General features: G+C 37.7%; 2 protein-coding genes across 25 annotated transcripts in view; one reads left to right on the top strand and one right to left on the bottom strand.

Moving 5' to 3' along the window:
• LOC136256582 (AMP deaminase 2-like) overlaps positions 1–16937 on the bottom strand; it is a 264091-nt gene that overhangs the window by 42767 nt on the left and 204387 nt on the right. The window lies entirely within an intron of this gene.
• Positions 1–16937, top strand: part of LOC136256562 (uncharacterized) — a 396868-nt gene that overhangs the window by 320887 nt on the left and 59044 nt on the right. The window contains exon 11 of the mRNA XM_066049542.1: positions 5998–6099. The gene's annotated coding sequence lies outside the window, so the exon portion shown is untranslated. The remainder of the gene's footprint in view (positions 1–5997; positions 6100–16937) is intronic.

The following is a 16937-nucleotide window of genomic DNA, read 5'->3' as shown; positions in this document are numbered from 1 at the left end:
AAGGCTTGCTGTTGTGGTAATTGCAAAGGTGACACTATAGAGTGTGAGTGTAAGGATTACCACTCGAAGAACCCTCTGACATGTCCATTTCATGCGCTTGCTTGTGAGGTTGGGTGTTTTAACCGTGCATCATAGGCCCCACAAATTATTCATACCGAAATGGGGCGATGCCATTCAAACTACCCAGAGGCCAGTCACAATGTTCTAGTAAGGTATCGGTCAAAGGACAAATACCTCCACAGCATTTACTACATACTAAGCACCAACATGGGCTTAATGCAAGCCAACATGACTTGGCTAAACAAGAAATATGGGATGTCTTATCATTGGTTGCTGGAATTGTTTTGCCAATTAAAATTTCCTTTGTTTGATGGAATGGCAGCAGCATTACAGAGCAGGAATAAAGTCCATGCAGACAACCTTGAAAAGAAGCAAGCAGAACAGTCTAAAGAGAACTGTACAAGCTGGAAGAAAGCTTATGTTCAAGAGCAAGAAGAAAGGAAGCAGTGGATTCGCAGACAAAGGATTCAGCACACTTAATTATGGCTCAGATGAAGAAGTAGATGATGACAATGACTTGAGTGACAGCACTCACAATGAACAAGATACTACCTCTTCAAGAACGCAGGGGAAATGTAAGTGTGGATCAGTAAAATGAAAGGTCAAGTTATAGTCAATGGTTTCGAGGATTTAGTGGACAGCTCCTACTGTGAGTTTGTCTATCTGATCCACACGTATACATTATCTCTTCTTCAGAGGCTGTAGCTGTACTCTTATCTTTAAAACAACTTATCGCTTTTTCTTCTTCGATTGGCAGTCACGATGGCTAGTTATTCTGAACCAAACCTGACCTTTGAATTGTTTTCCTTTCCTAGGACTATGATCTTCAGATTTTTTGTGCTTGTGTATGATTTTGATTTTTCTTTGTACATGTTTTTGATTTCATGTAACCCTAGAGGATTTTGTGCCAGTTTTTGAACTAGTGCTCTAGTTTATGGATCATGAGTTTAAAATTTGTGGGGAGTTTGGCTGTCCTTCGATAGGAAGGGAGTTATTGCAAAAATTACCAATCAAATGTACAAAACTATATTTGGTGTTCAGTAGAAAACTGTTCATGGAATTATCTTTGGGTGTAATTCCCACTGATTTTATATTCCTGAACTGCTCCAGATTGAGAGATTGGGTTAGTAGCTCTGCCATTGTGTTGGTTGCTCTGCCATTGTGTTAGTCACTACCTTCCCTTGGGTAGATGTAAAAATACTTGTTTATTGTTAGTATTTAAATAATAGTTAGACACACAGGGCCTTTCAGGTTTCTAAATTCCTTAGAATCCTGTGTTTCGATGTCTAACTAATTTAGACCACAGCTCCTCGCTGTTGTTTGTCATACCTTCCCAGCTGCATGTAACAAGAGATGTAGTGTTCATGAATAGAGCAAGCCCTCTGTAGCTTGTAAAAGCACTTACTATCCAGTTAAACACCCATGTGTTCCCAATGTTACAGGTGCGTATTTGCTGTGTTTTTTATTGCCCCAGAGACAGGTATCTATTGTTACATAAACAAGGGATCTAGTAGCAAATGAAATTTGAGTATTTCAACTTGCTGTGGTCTAAGACTTAGTATCCCTTTTAAACAGCTTTTAGACTTCACAAAGGCCATAATGACAAACATCAATCTATTAAGGAATGATCATTACTTCTTAAAATATACAGCAACTACCAAGAAAATCTGCTCTCCCTTACCACCTACGACTTAAACTGTTTGTGCCCCTCCCCTTGCTAGCTCCTGCATCCACCCCTGTTGTTTTCACTGTAAAATTATCAAAAATTATTGTTTGCTTTCTGAATGTATACAGTGAAATAACAAGGTTGCTAAACCTTAGTATTTAGTATGTACTGTACATATAGTAAACACTCATTGATATTGTTTTGTATGTTTTAAATCTATCACATTCTGTATTAAACTAGTATATTAAAATTTATTAATTTTAAAAGCTAAGTAGAGATCCAAGCAATAAAAAGTAGTGAAACAAGAGATGATACATGGTATTACAGCATACTCATAGAAAATCTCTACATTGGCATGTTATTATGATCATTTAGTTCTATGCCAAAGTAGGGATATTCCCACCCAAGCTATGCTGTAATACCATCATTTATCCCATGCATTTTATTGCTTGGATCCCTACTTCATCTTTAAATTAATAATTTGAAATATACTAGTTTGTTTATAGCATACAGGTACACATGGGTGACTGTTCTATTAGAGTAACTGCTGTATTAGAGTAGTTTATGTTAGCCAGGGGATGTGCCACTATTTTATATTTTCATTGTGCTAGCATTATGACATCTAATATTGAAGGGGTGTGTAATCATGATAGATTATTAGGGTCTCAGTGCTTGATAATTATTAATCAACAAAGATCACATGATCTTTGTTGATTAATAGACATGGCATTGAACCTATCGTGAAATTACAGTTACCTACTGAGCACAATAAGTTTGCAGCATCTAAATATGCTGCTCAAAGAAAGTGTTGATAGGGAAAATTAATACCTTGATATGGTTTCATTGCAACAAGAAGATAAAGAGCCTGATTGAAAAATAAAAGGAAAGACAAGGCGCAGGAAGCGTACTCATCGGAACCCCAAAGACACATCCCACTAGTGAGTTATCTATTGTAGCATAAAATGCTAGTCATTCACTGCTTTGTTTGGGCTCTAGCCTTGCGACTGTGGCCAGGCAGTGAGACAGGCAGACAGTGAGGCAAAAACTAGAGTTTTGGCAAGTTGTTTAAATTCTATTTCCAGCTACCCTTTCGGTACGCATCAAAACAAAGTTAACATAGCCGTAGCCATACTACAGTCATACCACAAAGGTTTTACAATAATACTACAGTATAAGAGTAGCCATACTACACAGTAATATGCTTCGTACTATGGCTTGGTTCTACGCCTAACTACAAAAGTATTACGATGTATACATTTTGTCTATAGCTGTTCTAATTTATACTGTAGTATATATGTACTGAGATACAGTAACATTATATTTCCTTCTCCATTCTGTAGGAAGTCAGGCAGCAACCCTGTATACGTGCATAGCCATTGGCAGTATAGACAAGTGTCATGGTATTACGACTCTACATCAGTTGAAGCGACTCCTCACGGCTTCAGTTCAAGACACCTAGCACTGTTGCGTTGACAATTAGTGTTCCATGTTTTAATAGTTACGCATTGCAGCCTTTTACATGTCACATTGGTCATGCAGTGAAGGAATTTGGGCATTAACTATTTTGTGATGAAAGTGAATTACAACACTGGGACATTAGCTATAAGCTAACTAGCTATAAATGTCAATTTTTTTTACAATCTCACTGTAATCATCATAAAATTGTTATTACACTAAGTTTATGCAACAGCCAAAGTTTCCCTGTATAATAGTTTCTCGGCAACAGCACTGTGTTGTGTTGGGTACAAGCTGTCCTCATTACTGTTTACTTTGCTTGTGCCAATACTGGGACTTTCCCTGGGAGTTCCCCATGACTGTTTGCATGCTTGTTAGCTAATTGCACACATAGTGCAATAATTGCATATACTGCAATTTGTAAAAAGAACTGAATTGTGGACTGTACATGATGTATATAATTGCGAGGTCTTCCAGTGGTTCATTTGGATCGTGAGAATTCCAAAATGACCTAGTAAACTTGTCAGTGACTTGACCCCACTACATACTGCATTGTTAACACCGTGCATGTCTTAAACTTAACTCTTCCAAGTACCCATTTAAAAAATAAGTTTATAGCATATACCTTATTTATTCCAAAAATGGCAATATTTATGTTTGGATGTAGACTGAATAGAAAACTACGTCAATGTCCTAAAATTAATTATAGCATTCGTTTGGCTCAATACTGGTTAGTCCTTTATCTATATTACAAGCCATATGTGTGCTGTGCTCAGTGCTAAACTATACACCTCACTGTGCTACTTCGCCTAGTAATTTTAGACCTTATGTACGCATGTAGCCAGCTAACTACAATAAAATATTCAATTATCATACAGTACGATAGTACTGTATAGTAGGAACTGCAAAAGAGTAGGCGTAGCCCACAAAGTAACATCACCCAAAAACCAACCTTAATTTTCCCAGATGACAATGAGGCAGTATTGGTTAGGTAAACTTAAGCCCAAAACAAGCTTTCAGATCAATCTGAAAAGCTTTCAACAAGTTACTACGGAATTTAAAATATATATATATTATGGAATTTTCTACTGTCTGACTGCCTGACTTTGGCTTCTCTTCGTGGAAATCCTCCGTATTTCACATAGTGGCTATTTTGATTGATTTCAGAGGTGCTTTTCAAGCAGTTCTTGAATCATACTGCTGTGTAACTGGTTGAACATAGCTGACAATGAAGCATAGTGGATACTTTACTTTTCAGATGATAATTGATATAGCTGGGAACACGGTGTTATTTCAGATGCAGCATGAATGGGTTCACCAGTCATAATCATTATTTCCAAAAAAAATTAACAAACTAGTACTGGAATTTTGAACTAGAGTAGGAACCATAGCACATCGATAAAAAGTACTGAAACAAGCTGGAGTAATACACGATATTAGATCACAGTAAAACAATAAGAAGTAGAAAATTCCTTTTTATCGATGTGCTATGGTCCCTACTCTAGTTGAAAATTCCAATTTTTGTGTAGTTGTAAAGATAGGTAGGCACAAACAAAAGTTTATGAATGTGTGTTATAAGCAAAAATAGTGGTTGCTTGAGGACGAGGTGTACATCAGGGATTTCCGAGGGGATTTCAGCTCAAAGACACCTGTGTAGCTATTAGAACAAACACCTAACACACACATATTAGCTTATACATACTCTGAAAGTGTGGATAGTAGCTGATAGAATAGCATCTTATAGTTTCTGATGTCCTGCATAGACAGAGTTAGTTCCATGTGAAAATCACCAAACACCTGTGTAGAGAGAAACAATACAGCATAGCAAGAATAAAATAACTACATAGCTAGCTAGCACTGAGCATACAATGATCAGCTATAGTTGCTTCCTACCCATCTAAAATGTGGGGTAGCATGATCGTAGTTTCCATCGCACTACTTTGTACTAAATGTTGTAGTACGATGTCAAACTACGATACTTTTTACTTCTGCTATTGTTAAACTTCAACTACGTTTGTGGTATGGTGCGTGGGTATGTCAAAGGCTACCACCAGTGTTATAAATAAACCAGTTTACAAATAATTGTAACATGGCTATGTACCTCGTTTTGGCCACACAGTCTCACCACTAAGTAGTTCAATGACTTTAAACAAAACCAAATACCAGACCCACACAGGAAGTCACAGTACAAGGCTAATATATCAAGGACTGACAAGGAGGTAAATCATTCTGGAATGAATAAACACACAACAGTGCACTCGTCTGAATGAATGGGGAAGCAGTACAAATGCTGGGCTGTATTGGTATCTGTATACCACCCGCACATTTACCAATAAATTAAGCTAACCAAGGCTATTATAGTGCTGCACCACTCAACAATCAATATCAGACACTTCAGCTACACCCATCTAAATGATCCAAAGCAGACAAGCAGTACAATGACTGGAGTGATTGGCATCAATAATGGCACCTAGTTGCTCGTACATGACAAACACGCTACCAATGAATAAACTAGCTATTTTTATACTGTAAATTTAGACTTGCACAATTGTGTCAGATTTGGTCACAAATATTATAGTATACAAAACTTTGTGAATCACTTTAATAGAGTATGCGCCTGTTGACAAAATAGTCTAATAAAACGGTCGTTTTGGCATTTGGATAATCTACTGTCCGCTGTATCTGTAGTGTGAGCCTTTTATAATAGGCATAGTACATGTGTAACTACTGTGTAGATAGCTACTATGTATATACAGTGTTAGTTGTATACAGTATGATATGAATAATTATACAAATGTATGTTTTACTATCTATAGAGAGGGCAGAACATACTACATATTGCAGTAGAAAACAACAGTTTTGAAGTTGCCAAGTGGATTATTAACCAAAATGTTGTTCCTGTGGATAGTACTAATAATGTGAGTGTAACAGTGTTTGTGGTAGTGACTGTATATATGTATGTGTGTATGTATAGTAACAATTTTTTGTTAATTTGCAAGTGATGTTTAAAAGTTGCTATGCCTGTGGATTTTTTTCTCCTTTCTCCAACTTTTCAAACACACCTTATGTAGCTAAAGTCTTTGGGCAGGCTGTAGGACCAGAAGCCCTACAGACCTTCAGCACTTGTGCTGTAAAGCATTAATAAAAAAATTTAAAAAATTGTGGTTTGATTTCTATGTAATGTACAATTATTTATTTTATTTATTATAATTTACTGGACAGACAGATAGTGTCTGATGCATTCAGGGGACGATTCCAAAAGAATACATCACAATCATACATATTACATCTACAGTGATATTTGCTATAAAAAAGTTGTCAATCAAGAGTCGAGTTAATTATTGCTTGCAGCTTGGATTTGAACAGTGGTAGAGTTACTTTCAATTAAGCCACAAGGTAAATCATTTCAAACTCGTATTGTTTTTTGGGAGGGGGGGGAAGCTATAATTTTGTAATAATCACAATCAGTAATAGGTATAATGAAATGTAGAGGGTGGTACTAATGGGTAGATTGTTGGGTTCTGGTGAAGTAAGGTGGTAGCTGTACTGCTATAAGATGGTAATTATTAGATTTGTAAACATGTGTAGTCTTGATGTGTGTCTACAAGTGGTTAATGTGTGCCATTGTAGTAATTCCAGCATAGAAGTAACAGAGCTTGACCAGATATAATTCGACATTGTCCATCTTGCAGCTTTTGTCTGTTCCTTTTTGAATTCATTAATGTCTTTCAGTAAATGTGGATCCCACACTGTAGAACAGTATTCTAGAATAGGACGAACTATAGAACTGGCTTTGGTGAATTGAGAGTATTGTATAGGTTTCTTCTATGGTTATTTGATGTGAGGAGAGAAGGAAATTTTATTGTCAAGAATTACTCCTAGAAACAAATATCCAGAAACAGTTTGTAGTAGTTGATTCTTAATTAAGTTAATATGCTGGTTGTAATTGTGATAATACATTGATGTACTGGAATGAACCTTTGCTAACAAAGTTCACAATGTCTCATTCTTCCAATGTTATCACAGATGTGCAGAATGTTCATTGATGTCTGAAGGTTACTTTCTGGAATAGAACCTTCAACAGTGATACTAGCAGTTCCGTAAAACATGTCATTAAATGGACTTTTCTGCCTAGACTACATTATATGAAGTTTAACCAGTTAAACTAACTTAATTTAGCGACTGTTTACAATGTGGTTTTTTCTTTGATGGTGTGATACTGACCTGATGGTAGTGGGCTATGTGTGAGTCACTTTTAGTGTAGCGAGCACAGTTGGTATCACTAATGTTCGTGATCAAGGATTGAAAAGGTGGCAATAACTAGAAATGGGGTGATCATTAACTGGAGAATAATTGTTGCGCATGTGTCGGACAAAAAGCACGTAGAAAAATATCAAAAGGCATGGCAAGGCTGTTTATGAGTGTACGCTGCTAGCCTATGATAATACCACAACGCGAGAGAACTTAAAAATACACTGAATTATACTGGGAGCTCATGACCCACCTGGCGATACCAGCACTCAGTGAATGGCGGAAGCTGATGAGGAGGCATTTTACAACAACACTGAACACCACGGCAGTGGACCAGGCTGCGGAAACAGTATCAGGTCCAGCAGAAATAATGGTAAAGGCGATGGTAGATGACGGCAATGGACAGAACGGGTTGTAGCAGCAACACCAAGCAAGAACCATCGATGAACGACGTCATTCCCATGCTGGTCAGAGGATTTAAGGTAAGGTGGTGCAGGGGTTGGTCCCGTGCTGATTTCACGGTACAATGTACTCAAGCCTAGATTCAGTTCACAGTGTGCAACTGGTAATCTGCCAAAAGAACTGGAATCACAACAGTATACAAGAAAAAAGCCATACCAGAAAAATTCAGAGCCACAATGTATACACTTAACACACCTTTACTTCCAGCTATCTCTTCTATAGTATATCTTGGAGGAGTTTTTGCTCGTTTGATGATTTCCCACAGATCTCTCTTCAGTGAACTTTTGGATATGCTATACGTGTGAATCATCATACAGTCACATACTGAAACAGTGACAGTATATGCAAACTGCCTTACATTTCTTATCTAATCACTCCTTCAGCTGTGCTTTTTGCCACTTTTGCTTTAGTTGTTCCTCCAAATAGCGACTGCAGTTAATACAGTAATGTTTACAGTTGACAAATTTAACACCTACCTGTGGTAACTGCCATTGTCCAGTACAACCAGACAATTGGCTGGTAATGCTGGAAGTAACCTTTCTTGAAACCATCTTTCAAAATTCTCTGCATTCATTTCTTGATGGTAATCTGCTGCAGATCCTTTCTCGGCTTTAAAAACCCAATCACAACCTGAAAGAACAACTGCGTTTACTGGATACTTGACATCATAGAAAATTACAGGGAATCTATCCATCTTTACCACCAACATGTAAGATAATAAGGTGCTCTCCTTTACCTGATGGCTTGCTATGTATAAATTAGGTTAAACAAGAAAGCTACAATGTATTTAACCAACCTGACTCCTCCTATAGTCCCCCCAGTAGTCTTATCAGCCTCTACCCAGGCTCTGGACCTTCCATCATTTGCATTGGCCCAAGCCTCATCCAAGTACACCACTGGTTTTCCTTCAGTTCTGTTGCGCCTCATTTGTCTCAAATATTTATGACGCTGGTGGACTATGCGGGGCTGCTCATAGTATACCCTGCATGTATGTGTAGTAAAATTAAAACACACAAACTGGTGCAATGCTAACGTCTTGTCATTAATGGTTTTATGCTTGAATCCCATATCCTTTAATACCCTCCTAAGTGATGTTCTCCCCCTTGGAGAAAACACCATCATTCCGAAGTTTTGACTGTAGATGGAGTAACAAAGTCAAAGGCTCGAGCGTTCAAAATTCACCCACCAAAATCTTCGACAGTGATAGATTTTCTTTCTTGTCATACAACGAATGTATCTTTTGTCTGTCTTTTTCTTGGCATAGAAAACCCACCTTTCTTGCTGTACTCCATCCTCGCTCTTACAATAGATGACTCTGAAATCCGTACGTGGCGAAATGAATACCAAACCAAGCTGCAAAGAAAATATTTTATACTAGTGGCCTTCGAGATTCTCTGCTTCACATTGATGGAAACTTTAGACTTCTTTGCTTCTTGCTCAAAGTACAGTAGTCCCATAGCTTCATGAGTAGAACCTTTGTTTGGCTATTTAACCTCTTTTCAAGAGGGTTTCACTCTGCACTCACTGACGCTGCACTGGACACCATATTTTCGACAGTTAAGTACATGCCTGTTACATGAGCTTATGAATAAATGCATCATGAACATCGTGTTTAAAGCCTTTGATCTTGTATGACTTCTTAATCAACAGCCCAGGATTCAGCTCAGTGTGAAAGTACTATAGACAATAACACCCCTGGTGCAAGTTCTGAAGTACATGACTTATTGGTGGAAGGTGAAAATGATGATGATAATGTCCCTGGAACAAATTCAGAAGTACAAGCCTCAGTGATGGAGGGTGAGAATGATGTGAATTTTAGTGATGACATCTCTGTAGCAAGTTTAGAAATACAGAACATACCGATGGAGGGTGAAAGTAATGCTGACCCAGGTAACAACAATCCTGGAACGAGTTCAAAAGTACAGAATGAGGGTGAAAATACCTACAACGATGGAGCACCACAGACAAGTGTGAGTGTCATTGAATCAGTAATTGCTAATGGTGTGACAAGCAGTGACTCAAATACTGACAGTACACTGTCAGCAAGTGAAACTAACTCTATTGATAGTAGCTCGGAATTTTCTCCCACCCCTTTGAAAAAGGTTCGTACTGCAGCTGGTCCAATTGAACTTGGCAATAGTATGTTTTTATGCCTAACTACACAACTGCAACAGTTTATTGCCCAAATACATGCAACTACAGAATGCTACACACCAGAGTGCGCTGGAAAACTTATCCCTATAAATGTAAATTTTATTAGGACTTGGTGGGTGTGTAGTGATTACATTTAAGTGTAGTGATTGTGCTGAACGAATGATTGGTTTAACAAGTTCTGTTAATGTTGCATTTTCTCATCTCCTGGCTTGCAGTTTGGCTATACAAGTTACTTTTATAGCCAGTGGCTCAATGCATTCACAGTATAATAAAGTTTTGAATCAAGGCTTAGGGATGGCAGCAGTTACTACCAAAATCTTTTATGAAACAATTAAACTGTTGCATCCCATTGTGAATACCATGGTAACTGAGATGTGTGAAATGGCTAAAAGTGAAATGAAAACACTCGATCCATCAATGGTTGACCGTTGGCAGCAGGTAATCACGACTTCAGATGGAGCATGGTTGACAAGGGCTAAATACAGTCAAAACAGTACATTCACTATAAGAAACTATGTCAACAATTCTTTGCTTTATTTTGTACACTTGTGCATGCAAGGAAAAGAACAGGATCAACTGTATCGTGGTTCAGAAGGGCATGCAGCTGATATTGCTTTTGGTCATGCTAAAGAAGAAGGTATAATGATAGAAGTGCAGTGGCAGGATGGAGACTTATCTTCAGCAAAAGCTTTTAGGATGCATTACACTGATACTCAAAAATCTAAAGTAATACTGTGTGGTGGTCATGTTGCATGCGCTCACACTAAACATCTCAGGGAAAATGCAAAGCAAAAATCTTTCTATGAAACAATTAATGCCAGATGCACTAAAAGAAAAATTTCTTGAAGTTACAACAGTAAAATATAACTGTCCAAAGCGACATGAAAAGAAATGTGGCTGTCTTTCCAAGTCTTAACTGTGTGGCGCTCGAACTGACTTTTTTTATTGTCTATTGCAAGCAGAAACTGATTCACAGTTTTTTTTTGCGGCTCATCTTGCTTTAGGGAAGTATCATGCCCATGACATTCATACTTGGAAAGGGGGCAGTTGTGATTGGGGGGCAGTTGTGATTCTCATGGTATGAAGGCTTACTGTTGTGGTAATTGCAAAGGTGACACTATAGAGTGTGAGGGTAAGGATTACCACTCGAAGAACCCTCTGACATGTCCATTTCATGCGCTTGCTTGTGAGGTTGAGTGTTTTAACCATGCATCATATTCCCCACAAATTATTCATACCGAAATGGAGCGATGCCATTCAAACTACCCAGAGGCCAGTCACAATGTTCTAGTAAGGTATCGGTCAAAGGACAAATACCTCCACAGCATTTACTACATACTAAGCACCAACATGGGCTTAATGCAAGCCAACATGACCTGGCTAAACAGGAAATATGGGATGTCTTATCATTGGTTGCTGGAATTGTTTTGCCAATTAAAATTGCCTTTGTTTGATGGAATGGCAGCAGCATTACAGAGCAGGAATAAAGTCCATGCAAACAACCTTGAAAAGAAGCAAGCAGAACAGTCTAAAGAGAACTGTACTAGCTGGAAGAAAGCTTATGTTCAAGAGCAAGAAGAAAGAAAGCAGTGGATTCGCAGACAAAGGATTCAGCACACTCAATTATGGCTCAGATGAAGAAGTAGATGATGACGATGACTTTAGTGACAGCAGTCACAATGAACAAGATACTACCTCTTCAAGAACACAGGGGAAATGTAAGTGTGGATCAGTAAAATGAAAGGTCAAGTTATAGTCAATGGTTTCGAGGATTTAGTGGACAGCTCCTACTGTGAGTTCATCTATCTTACCCACACGTATACATTATCTCTTCTTCAGAGGCTGTAGCTGTACTCTTATCTTTAAAACAACTTATCGCTTTTTCTTCTTCAATTGGCAGTCACGATGGCTAGTTATTCTGAACCAAACCTGACCTTTGACTTGTTTTCCTTTCCTAGGACTATGATCTTCAGATTTTTTGTGCTTGTGTATGATTTTGATTTTTCTTTGTACACATTTTTGATTTCATGTAACCCTAGAGGATTTTGTGCCAGTTTTTGAGCTAGTGCTCTAGTTTATGGATCATGAGTTTAAAATTTGTGGGGAGTTTGGCTGTCCTTCGACAGGAAGGGAGTTATTGCAAAAATTACCAATCAAATGTACAAAACTATATTTGGTGTTCAGTAGAAAACTGTTCATGGAATTATCTTTGGGTGTAATTTCCACTGATTTTATATTCCTGAACTGCTCCAGATTGAGAGATTGGGTTAGTAGCTCTGCCATTGTGTTGGTTGCTCTGCCATTGTGTTAGTTACTACCTTCCCTTTGGTAGATGTAAAAATACTTGTTTATTGCTAGTATTTAAATAATAGTTAGACACACAGGGCCTTTCAGGTTTCTAAATTCCTTAGAATCCTGTGTTTCGATGTCTAACTAATTTAGACCACAGCTCCTCGCTGCTGTTTGTTGTACCTTCCCAGCTGCTTGTAACAAGAGAAATGTAGTGTTCATGAATAGAGCAAGCCCTCTGTAGCTTGTAAAAGCACTTACTATCCAGTTAAACACCCATGTGTTCCCAATGTTACAGGTGCGTAATTGCTGTGTTTTGTATCGCCCCAGAGACAGGGATCTATTGATACATAAACAAGGGATCTAGTAGCCAATGAAATTTGAGTATTTCAACTTGCTGTGGTCTAAGACTTAGTATCCCTTTTAAACAGCTTTTAGACTTCACAAAGGCCATAATGACAAACATCAATCTACTAAGGAATCATCATCACCTCTTAAAATATACAGGAACTACCAAAAAATCTGCTCTCCCTTACCACCTACAACTTAGCCTATTTGTGCCCCTCCCCTTGCCAGCTCCTGCATCCACCCCTGTTGTTTTCACTGTAAATTATCAAAAATTATTGTTTTGCTTTCTGAATGTATACAGTGAAATAACAAGGTTGCTAAACCTTAGTATTTAGTATGTACTGTACATATAGTAAACACTCATTGATATTGTTTTGTATGTTTTAAATCTATCACATTCTGTATTAAACTAGTATATTAAAATTTATTAATTTTAAAAGCGAAGTAGAGATCCAAGCAATAAAAAGTAGTGAAACAAGAGATGATAGATGGTATTACAGCATACTCATAGAAATATCTCTACATTGGCATGTTATTATGATCATTTAGTTCTATGCCAAAGTAGAGATATTCCCACCCAAGCTATGCTGTAATACCATCATTCATCCCATGCATTTTATTGCTTGGATCCCTACTTCATTTTTAAATTAATAATTTTAAATATACTAGTTTGTTTATAGCATACAGGTACACAAGTGTGACTGTTCTATTAGAGTAACTGCTGTATTAGAGTAGTTTACGTTAGCCAGGGGATGTGACACTATTTTATATTTTCATTGTGCTAGCATTATGACATCTAATAATGACGGGGTGTGTAATCATGATAGATTATTAGGGTATCAGTGCTTGATAACTATTAATCAACAAAGATCACGTTAGTTGATTAATAGGCATGGCATTGAACCTATCGTGAAATTACAGTTACCTACTGAGCACAATAAGTTTGCGGCATCTAAATATGCTGCTCAAAGAAAGTGTTGATAGGGAAAATTAATACCTTGATATGGTTTCATTGCAACAAGAAGATGAAGAGCCTGATTGAAAAATAAAAGGAAAGACAAGGCGCAGGAAGCGTAAACTCATCGGAACCCCAAAGACACATCCCACTGGTGAGTTATCTATTGTAGCATAAAATGCTAGCCATTCACTGCTTTGTTTGGGCTCTAGCCTTGCGACTGTGGCCAGGCAGTGAGACAGGCAGACTGTGAGGCAAAAACTAGAGTTTTGGCAAGTTGTTTAAATTCTATTTCCAGCTACCCGTGCGGTACGCAACAAAACAAAGTTAACATAGCCGTAGCCATACTACAGTCATAGTACAAAGGTTTTACAATAATACTACAGTATGAGAGTAGCCATACTACACAGTAATATGCTTTGTACTACGGCTTGGTTCTACGCCTAACTACAAAAGCATTACGATGTATACATTTTGTCTATAGCTGTTCTAATTTATACTGTAGTATATATGTACTGAGATACAGTAACATTATATTTCCTTCTCCATTCTGTAGGAAGTCAGGCAGCAACCCTGTATACGTGCATAGCCATTGGCAGTATAGACAAGTGTCATGGCGTTACGACTCTACATCAGTTGAAGCGACTCCTCACGGCTTCAGTTCAAGACACCTAGCACTGTTGCGTTGACAATTAGTGTTCCGTGTTTTAATAGTCAAGCATTGCAGCCTTTTACATGTCAGATTGGTCATGCAGTGAAGACATTTGGGCATTAACTATTTGGTGATGGAAGTGAATTACAACACTGGGACATTAGCTATAAGCTAACTAGCTATAAATGTCTATTTTTTTTACAATCTCACTGTAATCATCATACACTAAGTTTATACAACAGCCAAAGCTTCCCTGTATAATAGTTTCTCGGCAACAGCACTGTGTTGTGTTGGGTACAAACTGTCCTCATTACTGTTTACTTTGCTTGTGCCAATACTGGGACTTTCCCTGGGAGTTCCCCATGACTGTTTGCATGCTTGTTAGCTAATTGCACACATAGTGCAATAATTGCATATACTGCAATTTGTAAAAAGAACTGAATTGTGGACTGTACATGATGTATATAATTGCGAGGTCTTCCAGTGGTTCATTTCGATCGTGAGAATTCCAGAATGACCTAGTAAACTTGTCAGTAACTTGACCCCACTACATACTGCATTGTTCACACCGTGCATGTCTTAAACTTAACTCTTCCAAGTACCCATTAAAAAAATAAGTTTATAGCATATACCTTATTTATTCCAAAAATGGCAATATTTATATTTGGCTGTAGACTGAATAGAAAACTACGTCAATGCCCTAAAATTAATTGTAGCTCAATACTGGTTAGTCCTTTATCTATATTACAAGCCATATGGATGCTGTGCTCAGTGCTAAACTATACACCTCACTGTGCTACTTCGCCTAGTAATTTTAGACCTTACGTACGCATGTAGCCAGCTAACTACAATAAAATATTCAATTATCATACAGTACGATAGTACTGTATAGTAAGAACTGCAAAAGAGTAGGCGTGGCCCACAAAGTAACATCACCCAAAAACCAGCCTTAATTTTTCCAGATGACAATGAGGCAGTATTGGTTAGGTAAACTTAAGCCCAAAACAAGCTTTCAGATCTATCCGAAAAGCTTTCAACAAGTTACTACGGAATTTAATATATATATATATATATTATGGAATTTTCTACTGTCTGACTGCCTGACTGTGGCTTCTCTTCATGGAAATCCTCCGTATTTAACATAGTGGCTATTTTGATTGATTTCAGAGGTGCTTTTCAAGCAGTTCTTGAATCATACTGCTGTGTAACTGGTTGAACATAGCTGACAATGAAGCATAGTGGATACTTTACTTTTCAGATGATAATTGATATAGCTGGGAACACGGTGCCATTTCAGATGCAGCATGAGTGGGTTCACCAGTCGTAATCATTATTTCCAAAAAAATTAACAAACTAGTACTGGAATTTTGAACTAGAGTAGGAACCATAGCACATTGATAAAAAGTACTGAAACAAGCTGGAGTAATACACGATATTAGATCACAGTAAAACAATAAGAAGTGCTATATTCCTACTGTGCTCAAATACTTTTTATCAATGTGCTATGGTCCCTACTCTAGTTGAAAATTCCATTTTTTGTGTAGTTGTAAAGATAGGTAGGCACAAACAAAAGTTTATAAATGTGTGTTATCAGCAAAAATAGTGGTTGCTTGAGGACGAGGTGTACATCAGGGATTTCCGAGGGGATTTCAGCTAAAAGACACCTGTGTAGCTATTAGAACAAACACATAACACACACATATTAGTTTATACATACTCTGAAAGTGTGGATAGTAGCTGATAGAATAGCATCTTATAGTTTCTGATGTCCTGCAATAGACAGAGTTAGTTCCATGTGAAAATCACCAAACACCTGTGTAGAGAGAAACAATACAGCATAGCAAGAATAAAATAACTACATAGCTAGCTAGCACTGAGCATACAATTATCAGCTATAGTTGCTTCCTACCCATCTAAAATGTGGCGTAGCATGATCGTAGTTTCCATCGCACTACTTCGTACTAAATGTTGTAGTACGATGTCAAACTACGATACTTTTTACTTCTGCTATTGTTAAACTTCAACTACGTTTGTGGTATGGTGCGTGGGTATGTCAAAGGCTACCACCAGTGTTATAAATAAACCAGTTTACAAATAATTGTAACATGGCTATGTACCTCGTTTTGGCCACACAGTCTGACCACTAAGTAGTTCAATGACTTTAAACAAAACCAAATACCAGACCCACACAGGAAGTCACAGTACAAGGTTAATATATCAAGGACTGACAAGGAGGTAAATCATTCTGGAATGAATAAACACGCAACAGTGCACTCGTCTGAATGAATGGGGAAGCAGTACAAATGCTGGGCTGTATTGGTATCTGTATACCACCCGCACATTTACCAATAAATTAAGCTAACCAAGGCTATTATAGTGTTGCACCACTCAACAATCAATATCAGACACTTCAGCTACACCCATCTAAATGATCCGAAGCAGACAAGCAGTACAATGACTGGAGTGATTGGCATCAATAATGGCACCTAGTGATTGTACATGACAAACACGCTACCAATGAATAAACTAGCTATTTTTATACTGTAAATTTAGACTTGCACAAATGTGTCAGATTTGGTCACAAATATTATAGTATACAAAACTTTGTGAATCACTTTAATAGAGTATGCGCCTGTTGACAAAAT

Source organism: Dysidea avara, chromosome 1 (assembly GCF_963678975.1).
Source record: "Dysidea avara chromosome 1, odDysAvar1.4, whole genome shotgun sequence".
In the NCBI taxonomy this organism is placed as follows: domain Eukaryota; kingdom Metazoa; phylum Porifera; class Demospongiae; order Dictyoceratida; family Dysideidae; genus Dysidea; species Dysidea avara.
This window is presented reverse-complemented; position numbering and strand designations above follow the sequence as displayed.